Raw genomic sequence first — 11,490 nt, forward strand, 5'->3', positions numbered from 1 at the left:
CTTTTACACAATCCTTAATAAATTAGCACACTAAATCAAATATTGAATATATGCTTTGCGGTTTGGAAGGCAGTAGGTAATCCAGAGAATGCAGTGACTCTCACCCCACATAAAAACTGGTCTACCACAGTTAGACTTGTTGTATTGCCATTAGAGCAGGGTAGGTCAGTAATGAAATCCACAGCTAGGTTTAACCAAGACCTTTCAGGTATAAGGAGCAGCATAAGTTTTATCTGCAAGGATGGTGGGAGTTTTACTTACTTTGACTGTATACTGAGCATGAGGTGACGAACCTGTGCATGTCGCTTGTTAGGGATTCCCACCAATAACGACTATCTTGGAGTTTCACTGGGATGACCTATAGTGAGAGAAGAATGAGCCCAGGTTAATAACTGATCTCGGCATGATACTGGTACATACAGTCTCCCCTCGGGACATTCAGCCAGTATTTCTGTTCCTTTTAGTGCTTGTTCAATCTCCGCAGCAATCTCCCATCTTACAGACGCTATATGCACACATGTAGGGAGGATGGTTTCCTGAGAGTTATGATCCTTCTCTGACTCACCCAGGTGAATGCAGGACAGGGCATACGCTTTTGTATTGTGGGAACCTGGGTTCTACAGGATCTTAAATTGGAATCTAGAAAAGAATAGTGACCAGTGGGCTTGTCGAGCGTTTAATCATTTGGCAGAGCGCATATACTCTAGATTCCTATGTTCAGTAATAACCATCACCAAGGGATGGTTGGCCCCTTCCAACCTGTGTTTTCATTTCTCCAAAGCCAGTTTTATGGCTAACAGCTTGCCTTCTCCTATACCATAGTTTCTTTCGGCCAGGGACAGATTATGGGAAAAATACACCACAGGATATCATTTGGAATTGTCGTTTCTTTGAGGCAAAACAGATCCTACACCTATGTGCAAAGCATCAAACTCCACAACAAATGGGAGGGATTTGTATGCTTAAGAGGAGCAAGGGTAAAAATCACTTTTAGTGGGTAGAATGCTTGTTCTGCATCTTGATTCCAACGATTTTTTGTTGTGGCTCCTCTTAGGAGGGCTGGAAGAGGAGCATTAAAAAAAGAGAGATTTGCAAAGCTTAAAGTTTCTTGATTGAAGTAGGTACAGGCCAATTAAGAATAGCTTCTATCTTTTGATCGTCCATGGTGATCCCACTATGGCTAATTATGTATCCTAGAAATGTCGTAGATGTGAGATGGAATTCACATTTCTCCCCTTTAACGTATATGATGTTGTTCAGGATTTTCTTGAGTACCGAACGAACATGTTGAACATGGATATTAAAATCTAGAGTATAGTAAGATGTCATCGATATAGGCTATGACATATTTCCCAATGAACTCATGAAGATCATTAATAAAAGCTTGAAGAAATGGAAGGTGCTACACTGATGCTATAAAGCATAACATTGTGAACCCTCATAGTGAACCCTAGTGGCAATAAAGGCGGTCTTCATCCCCTCTTTTTATATAAACCAGATTGTAAGCACTGTAAGATCTAACTTAGAGAAATATTTGGCATCTCTTAGCTGTTCAAGTGCTACCAGCATGAGTGGTAAAAGGTAAGTATACTTCTTTGGATTAGGATTAGGTTGCACAGGCAGAGACCTCTGTCCTTTATGAAGAAGAAACCTGATGTCATAGGGGAAGTGGAAGGCTGGATTAATCCCTGTCTCAGGGCCTCCTCAGTGTAGGCTTCCATGGCTTTCTCCTCCTGCTGGGTGAGTGGGTATATGCATGCTTTAGGTAAATTGGCTCCTTCTAACAGTTTGATGGCACAATCATGTTTACAGTGAGGAGGTAGTAAAGTGGCTCTCCCTTTACTGCAGCAAGATCCTAATACTCACTTGGAATGGAACAGAGCTGATTGCCCGACAGGCTTTCTATGGTGGTGGAACACGGGTTGACAGTGGAAAATTCCAAACAGTTATAGTAACAGCATGGAGACCAGTGAATGATCTCTTTTTTGGACCATGAAATACTAGGGTCATGCTGTTCTAACCATGACAGGCCAAAAATAACAGGGGAAAAACTGAGAACAGAGGACAATACAAGTTCTCATCGGTGGAGAGTCTGATGGGTTTTGGTACAGAGGTTTATGGACCCAGCCTCTATTGGGGTTTTATCAAGGGCAGCCAGGTGGAGGATTTTGGGTAGAGGTTTAAGGGGAATGTCCAGTTCTGGAATCAGATGGGCATGTATGAAAATACCCTCTGCTCCAGAATCAATTATGACTTGATCACATGCGAGGCATGGAGTAACAATGACCAGCCAACTAGGACAGAAAACACAGAGTATATATACACAGGGTAATGAAGGCTAACAAGAAGCATGTGTATGTCATGCCACCCGTTATCATATATATCGCACTTTTTACAACAGATGTTGTCACAAAGCAGCTTTATAAATGTTCAAGTGCAAGCCCCCAGTGAGCAAGCCAAGGGCAACAGTGGCAAGGAACAACTCCTAGAGCATGAGGAAGAAACCAAGACTCAAACAATAATTAACTAAGATTCCATTAATGACCAGGAGTGTCTAGTTCACTAGAGTCATTATAATTACAAGCCAAACAATGTAAACAAGCTAAATTTTACACAAACCATTGCTGGTGGATACAGGTAGCTAATAAAGAAAAGAGTAGAGAAACAAAAAGTAAATAGTAAAAAGTAAATTAAAATTGTGTTGCGCAACCTATGAGAGTAACCAAAATGGTAATCTACTTATCAATCAATCTTTTTCTCATCCAGAGCCAGCTGCATGATCCCAATCAGTCTGGCTACAAACTGGCACATTCTACAGAAACGGCCACCATAGCAGTGACTGAGAAACTTCATGCTGCTAAAGCTGCCAAACTGTCATCTGTTTTGATTCTTCTAGACCTTTCAGCAGCCTTTTACACAGTGAACCACAACATTCTTCTCTCTGTTCTCTCCAGGCTTGGTGTGACTGGCTCTGCTTGGAGATGGTTTCAGTCCTATCTGGAGGGATGGTCCTATCAGGTGACATGGAGAGGATCCAAATCCAAACCATGCAGACTCTCCACTAGTGTTCCACAAGGCTCAGTATTAGGCCCCCTTCTCTTCTCTTTATATACTCATTCTCTTGGTGATGTAATATCTTCTCATGGTTTCTCCTACCACTGCTATGCTGATGACACTCAATTATTTCTTTCTTTTCCACCCTCTGACACGCAGGTCTGCAGATGTATCTCAGCATGCTTGACTGACATCGCATCATGAATTACAGCCCACCACTTGAAGCTCAACCCCAGTAAAACCGAGCTTCTGTTCATCCCAGGTACTCCCAACCCTTACCATGAGCTCAGTGTTTGCTTTGAGAACTCCCTGGTATCACCATCTGAAGCTACCCGTAGCCTGGGCCTAACTTTGGACAACCAGTTGTCAATCTCAACTCATGTTTCTAATCTAACCCAGTCTTGCAGATTCCTCCTTTGTAACATACAAAGGATTTGACCCTTTCTCTTGCAGGAAGCTACCCAGATGCTTGTGCAGTCTCTTGTGATCTCAAAGCTAGACTACTGCAACTCATTACTTGCTGGTCTTCCTCTAAGAGCCATCAAACTGCTACAACTTGTCCAGAATGCAGCAGCATGACTGGTCTTCAATCTTCCGAAGTTCACACATGTTACTCCACAGCTATGCTCCCCTCATTGGCTCCCTGTAGCTGCACGCATCAGATTTAAATCCTTGATGCTTGCCTACAAAGCCAAAAATGGACCAGCCCCTTCATACATGAGGTCAATGGTCAAAGTCCGATCCATACCTCGAGTACTTTAAATCTCAAGTATGGCTCGGCTTGAAATACCTTGCTTCAGGTCTCATGGACGACAAGCATCGAGACTATTTTCTGTCCTGGCATCAAGATAATGGAATGAACTACCACTTGCTATCCAGACAGCAGAGTCCCTTGCAGTCTTCAAATGTAAGGCCATGACTTTCCAGTGTTTTGATGTTATTACAAGGGTAGGAGCAGACATGAGAACACCAGAGTTAAACTATAGTGGCAGAACAAAATACAGCACTTATTTTGTGAACACTGTGTATTGAACCCAGAGGATTAGCAGTCATCATAGCACATCTGTATTTGTAAAGAAATCTGTTTCGAGAACAATGGAAGTGTCTTAACTTCATTCACAAAAAGTCTGTCTATTTTTGATATATAAGGTTCCTCAGTTTACAAATATCACAATTGTAGCACATGAATTTTAGTATTTCCAAAACTGGAATGTAAAGAAAAATGTCTTTCACTGGAACTTGATCATAAGTACCTGTTTCACCTTGTATCAAATGTAAATATTTCATGCTTAGGTTCAGCATTAAAGTTAACAAAAGGGTTTTCAAAATTCTCAACTTTCTTTTAATGTAGGTCTTACAGGATCTGTTGTAAAGATGACTCTGGCACTCTGACACTTGTTCCATCAACCTCTGTAGTATCTCAGACACTGTAAACATTAGCTTGAAATGATTTTGCTTCATCACCATTTTGACAAAAATTCCTCTCATGAACACAATGTTTTTTGAAACCCAAATATGTTGAAAACAATCTTGTGCACAAACCAATTTAAACCTGGTGCTAGAATAGAAACTGTGACCAATTATTAAATGGGTTATCAAAGAATGGCAGTCTAGATTTACAGTCTAACAAATTTCAACATTTAAACTCAAACCTTTTGTAAATTTAGTCGAAGTAGTCTCATTACTTTAGTCTTTTGTCTATTGTTGGAGCTGTTTGTCCACACAAAAGTGTAGAGCTAGACCAGGTATCCATCTTAAGACAAGTAGAGAGATTTAAACAGTTTATCAAAAGCACCTGAGCTGGTGGCTTAGCAGAAGATGAGCTGTTTGTCGATGATGATATAGAAAGTCAGTTCTGTTATGGGTTTGGCCAACAGCAAGGATGTATGGTGACGCTGCTTCCTGTTTTTGAACTGTTTTGTGCCAACTCCACTGTTTTGGCATAGTAGCACTTACTACTCTCTAGCTGTTTATCAATTTTTTCCTTTCCTTCCTTCTACCTGGAAACCGGCAACTTCCATCAGACATCAAAAACTACTTTATCACCACAAACTACATCCAAAGAATTACCAAAAACAAAAGTAACGTGAACAATTTGTTTTTCCACCATGGCCTCTTTCGTTCTCCTTCAGTGCGCTGAGTGCAACATGTTTAGTTATTTTTCATCCGTTGTTAGCGATGGTTTTATCTGTGAGAAGTGTAGATTAATTGCTAGTCTGATGGAGAAGATTCTAGCACTAGAAGTGTGCATCCAGACCTTAGAAAGTGTTAGACCTACCAAGGAACTAGAAGTACAAGATCCTGATGCCTTAGGGGAGGTTAGCAAGTCCTCAACTCTGGCACTACAGCTCTTGCAGCAAGGTGAATGGGTGATTTTGCAGCAAAATAATAATAATACGTTTTATTTACATAGCGCCTTTCACAGACTCAAGGTTGCTTTACAATGTCTAAAAAAGACAATAATTGACACAATCAACACATTAATTAACAAATACAAATATGAAGAGAATTTATGAAAAATATTGAGAAAAGAGGTATGTTTTAAGATGAGATTTGAAAGAGGAAAGTGAAGAGCAGGGATGGAGAGATTGAGGTAAAGTGTTCCATAATTTTGGTGCCAAGACACTAAAGGATCTGCCTCCTACAGAGACCAATCTAAACTTGGGGATGGAGACCTGCGTCATTGAACCGAAGTGTACGAGTGGGGCAGTAAAGGTGTAGGAGTCCAGCTAGGTGCAAGACCATGCAGAGCTTTGAATGTAAGGAGGAGGATTTTAAACTGAATGTGCTCAGGGTATCTGATGTAGACTAGTGGTGATGTGGGCTGATTTTCTAATATTCTAGTGGCTGAGTTTTGGACATATGGAAGTGAACGATTTTGTTAGGGATGCCAATGAAGAGAGAGTTACAGTAGTCAAGACAGGAGGTGATGAAGGTGTGACCCAGGATCACAGTGTCGTGTGTGGAAAGCATGGGCCTAAGCCTAGCAATATTATGGAGGTTAAAAAAGGCATTTCTGATCAGTGACTTACCCATTTTTGACCAGTCAAAAAGTACAACAAGGTTCCTAACCATGGATGAGAAACTGATCAAGACACCGTCCAGATTTAATTTAAAATTGGACTTCAGGCCAATAAGTAAAAAATTCTGTTTTATCAGAGTTTAGTTTTAAAAAATGTATGCTCATCCATTGCTTGAGATCTTGGATACAAGAACGTGAAACAGGAGGTGGTAGGGTAGTGTTAGCATTCGTGTTAATAGAAATCATCTGCATAACAGTGGAAATGAAGAACATGCCTGCAGATAATCTGACCAAGGGGTAGCATATAGATAATGAACAGGAGAGGGCCAAGGACTGATCCCTGGGGAACTAGATTTTGTTATAAATTCACAAATTAGGGAAGGTTGGGTGAGAGAGAAAGCAGAAAATTGTTCAGCAGCAGGGGTGAGAAGGGTGTCCCCATAATTGGATGTAGGGTTAATTAATGGTTAATTTTGCTTATTTTTACATTAAAGAATCTAAGAAAACTTTCACATTGTTCAACAGTACCAGATGGAGAAGAAGATGGAGGATGAAGGAGCTTATTAATAGTGGAAAAGAGTGTTTTGGGTTTATATCCGGTACCGTTGATAACAGAAGAAATAAAGTGTGAACGAGCAGTATTTAGAGGTGACCTATAATTGAGCATATGGTCGGAATAGGCTACTTTATGAACACTGAGACCGGTTCTCTTATAGAGGTGCTCAAGGCACAGACCTTTGCTTTTCAAGGCATTTAACTCAGGGGTAAACCATGGAGAAGAATGTCCAGAGGGAACCTGCCTGGACTTGAGAGGTGCTACTGTTCAAGTAGCTCAGAGATGGACACATTATATATAGAGAGAATATCATCAGTATAGGACAGTTTTGAAACCAACATCAGTGGAGAGGAGTGGAGATAAGCAGAGAAAATGAGAAGGTCAACAGCTTTGATATTATGGAAAGAGATGGGAAATTTAGTGCATGGCCGAGTGACTGAGATGCTTGCAGTGGCTTCAATAAGTTTATGATCAGAGATACCAACTAGCTATCCAGTAACAGAGGTAATATCTAAACCAGAGGAGCAGATTAAATCTAATGTGTAACTATGAGAGTGGGTAGGAAAATCAACATGTTGAGTCAGAGAAAAATAGTCAAGCACAGATAGGAACTCAACTGAAATTGAACAATCAGTGTCCACATGGATATTAAAGTCCTCTAGCACAACCATCACTGAACACATTGCACTGGCCAGAGTGAGAAATTCACTGAATTCTGACAGAAAGTCTGATGATGTTCTGGGTGGTTAGTAGATTAACAAAAACAGTAATGGTAAGGAAACAGTTAGCTTCAACACCAAATATTCAAATGAGGATACCTCATGAAAGGTACAGGCAGAAACATTAAGATTGTTGTTATAGACAGTGGCCAGACCACCACCTTTTCCCTGGGTTTTGGACTTAGCCAAATAATTATGGCCACTGGGTTTTAGTAAATTGTGATGCAAGTAGTCCTCAAGTTACTGCTCAGTAAAAAAAAAAAAAATCAAATTTGTTTTGAACAATGAGATCATGGCATATAGAGGCTTCATCCATGAGGGAGTAACAGTTCAGCAATGCAAAGTTAAGCTTATTAGTCCTTCCCAAGTTTTCAGAAGAGGGCTGGGAAATGGTGCAAGGCAGAGGGCAAAGAACATGAAAGTGAATGCTCCAGGCGCAGAAGGGGGGGAAGGTGTTAGCTGGTGTCATCTATTTGTCCACTAAACAGGAATAGCAGATGAGTGGTAAGTAGAGAACTGAGGTCTGTAGGATCGATGAATATAATGGGGGTGGCGAGCAATACTAAGTGACTGACATAGCATGTAGGTGGAAGACGATAACAGGAACAGAGTCTGCGGAGTTGTAATGGTGTGTACCAGAACACCATAGCCCAGTAGTGACAGGCAGGTAGGCCAGCCACAAACACTCCAAAGCAAAAAATCGAAGAAAGACGCTGCGTACATCCAGAAAACATCATGGCAGATCTTTATTGACAGAGAACCAGTTCGCATTTGTAGAAAAAGCCAGTCTGACTTGGACCTATTTATCATGCTATGTTAGCCATCCTCCTATACCAATCAACAGCCAGCCTTGCATCCAGCAAGGATGCACATAGAAACCAAACATATCCAAGTGCTGGCAGCCAACAACTTTAAAGAGCAATTAAAAACTCACCCAATAAAGAAGCAGCCAAAGTGAAGGTTAGTGGGGAGAAAGTTCACAGCAGGAAGGCAGGTAAGGTCAAGCTACACACATACACAGAACATAAACCAAAAATGTAATCCAAATTATGATCCGTGAAAGAAAACACAGCAACAAAAAGTAAAAGATCTGGCGAGAAGTGGCAGCAACAAATGCACCAAGCATACTCTCACCCAGAAGTGACAAAAAGGACAAATAGCCGCGCTTCGACTTGCCCACGGTAGTACTACACTATCCCCAATTCGTGTGTCCAACAGGTTTGCCCCACTCAGCAAAGCACAGATTGCAAAGCCTGTTGAACGAGCTCTGGTTATAGGGGACTCTATTTTGTGATGTGTGAAATTAGCTAGGCCTTTAGGGACACCAGCACCAGTAAATAGCTGTATACCAGGGGCCAGTGTGCCAGACATTGCAGGTAATCTTAAAGTTTTAGGCAAGCACAGGTCCTCTAAGATAATTATTCACATAGGAGCTAACGATATACACCTTCGTCAGTAAGAGATTACTAAGAATAATATTTAATAGGTGTGTCAATTAGCGAAGGTGATGACCAATGCTGTAGTATGCTTTGGTCCCATCCCAATACAGTGCGGTGATATAACATACTGGTTATCTTTGCTGAACTGCTGGATGTCCAAGTGGTGCTCACAAAACAATCTGGGGTTTATAGATAATTGGAACACATTCGAACTCAATTCTACTAGGGAGGTAACATAACACATAATCTCATGACAGACCTAGTTAATCTATGACAATCCAGAGAGAAGGCCAGGCAGCAGACAGAGAGGCTAAACTAAAGGTCTGCTGGTCGCTAAGCGATTTATCATATAGGGTACTAGGGTACCCTCAAACCCCATGGAACTTGATCAAATAACTGAATGCTTAGAATCAGTATTCCACTGCACACTCAATGAGCTTTCTCCACTTAAGAATAAAAAATTACAGACAAAAAAAAATAGTATTTTGGTATAATAACTACATTCACAATTTAAAACAAAATTCGAGAAATAGAACATAAATGGTGTCACACTAAGCTTCTAGTCTTCCAGCTTGCATGGAAGGAGAACCTTCTCATGTATAGAAAGGCAATTATCACTCGAACATCTTATCTTTTGACCCTAATAAAAAATACCAAAAAATAATCCCAGATTTCTATTTAGTACAATTGCACATTTAACTAAGAATAAAACTGACACCAAAGCTTAGATTACATCACATAGTAGTAATGATTTCATGAATTATTTTATGAGAAAATTAAGCACATTAGAGATAACATTGAGTATTAATGTGACATCAAGCAGCTACTTAGAGATCAGAACAACAAAGCCAAAAAGGACAAAAAAGGATCTCAAAATCCTCCACTTGCTTACTAGATTCATTACCCACACACTTTTTTAAGGAAATCCTACCTGAAGTAATTGAACCTTAACAAAATTTAATAAACTCCTCGTTGAACCTTGGCTACATTCCTAAATCATTCAAATTAGCAGTAATCAGGCCATTTATCCAAAAATCTAATCCCGACCCATATCAGATGTCCAAATACGGGCTGATCTCAAACCTTCCATTTATTTCAAAGATCCTAGAAAAATCTCATATCTGAATCAGAACCAGATACACGAAGTCTTTCAGTCAGGGTTTAGACCTAATCATAGTATGGATACAGCACTAATTAAAGTAGTTAATAAGTAGTTAATATGAGTGCAGCATTTGACACTCTAGATCACAACATTTTACTAGATATACTTGAAAATGTTGTTGGGATTAGGACAACAGCCCTTTCCTGGATTATATTTTATCTATCTGGTTGCTACCACTTTGTTAACATAAATAGAAATTTCTCAGCATAAAACAAGGTTAGCTATGGTGTGCCACAAGGATCTGTTCTAGGGCATTTGTTTTTTTCTTTATATATATGCTACCTCTAGGTGACATTATACATAAACACTGCTAGTTTCCACTGATATGCTGATGATACTCAACTATATGTCTCAGCCAAATCAGAGGACATATATCATCTTACAATTATAGACGAATACATAAAGGATGTCAGACACTGGATGTTGAGGAACTCTCGCTCACTTAATCCTGACAAAACACAGGTGCTTCTATTAGGCCCAGACACAGCTAAGTCCTCACTTTCTAATTATTCAATGAACCTCCAAATCACATCTCTATCAGTTCAAGATTTTGGCATTATTAGGGATCCCAGTCTTTCATTCGAAGCTCCACCTTTCCACCTTAGGAACATTTCACAGATTAGGAACATGCCCTCTTCATATGATGCATATCTATGCATTTATTACTTCAAGATTGGACTACTGTAATGCCTTACTATCTGGCTGTACCATTAAGTGCCTAAACAAGCTCCAACTAGTTCAAAATGCAGCAGCCAGAGTTTTTACTAGAACCAGAAAATTTGATCACATCAGTCCTATTTTAGCTACTTTACACTGGCTGCCAGTAAAATTTTGTATTGATTATAAAATACTTCTAATGACCTACAAAGCACTGAATGCCCACAGTAGAGAACTCCTGCTGCGTTATGATCCAACACATCTGCTTAGATCAAAAGGTGCAGGCTCTTTACTAGTACCAAGAATAAGAAAATCTACTACAGGGAGCAAAGCCTTCTCCTATAAAGCTACCAGACTATGGAATAACCTTCCTGTAAATGTTTGAGACTCAGACACAGTCTCAATATTTAAGGTTAGTCTAAAAACTTATCTGTACAGTCCGGCACTTTACTAACTACTTCCCATCTTAAATCTTGGGGTCCATGGGCATTGAGATTTTTGGTAAATGGGATGTTATGATACTGTCACTTCACCTCTCTTTTGTCACTCAAGTTTGTTGACTGAGAGCAGTGGAGTGCTGATGTTCCAGGGTGCCCTCATGCCTGTGCTTCCTTCTGGCTCCATTCTTTTAGTTGTGCTGCCATAGCTAGATCTGCTGGAGTACATCTTTGCACATTATAGTTCACTAATATACACACCGTCATACCTGGACATGCCTAATAATCTAGTCTCTCTTTCTGCAAAGGTACACATACTCCTGATGTCATGAAGTTACTGAGCTTCAACCCGTCTCAGCTGCCATGGCTACTCCCACCACCCCCTGATATCCCCTGCTGTAGCCCACCAAACCTCCACCCTAGCCAACTACTTCTCTGCTGCCC

This window comes from Electrophorus electricus, chromosome 11 (genome assembly GCF_013358815.1).
Source record: "Electrophorus electricus isolate fEleEle1 chromosome 11, fEleEle1.pri, whole genome shotgun sequence".
Classification (NCBI taxonomy): Eukaryota; Metazoa; Chordata; class Actinopteri; order Gymnotiformes; family Gymnotidae; genus Electrophorus; species Electrophorus electricus.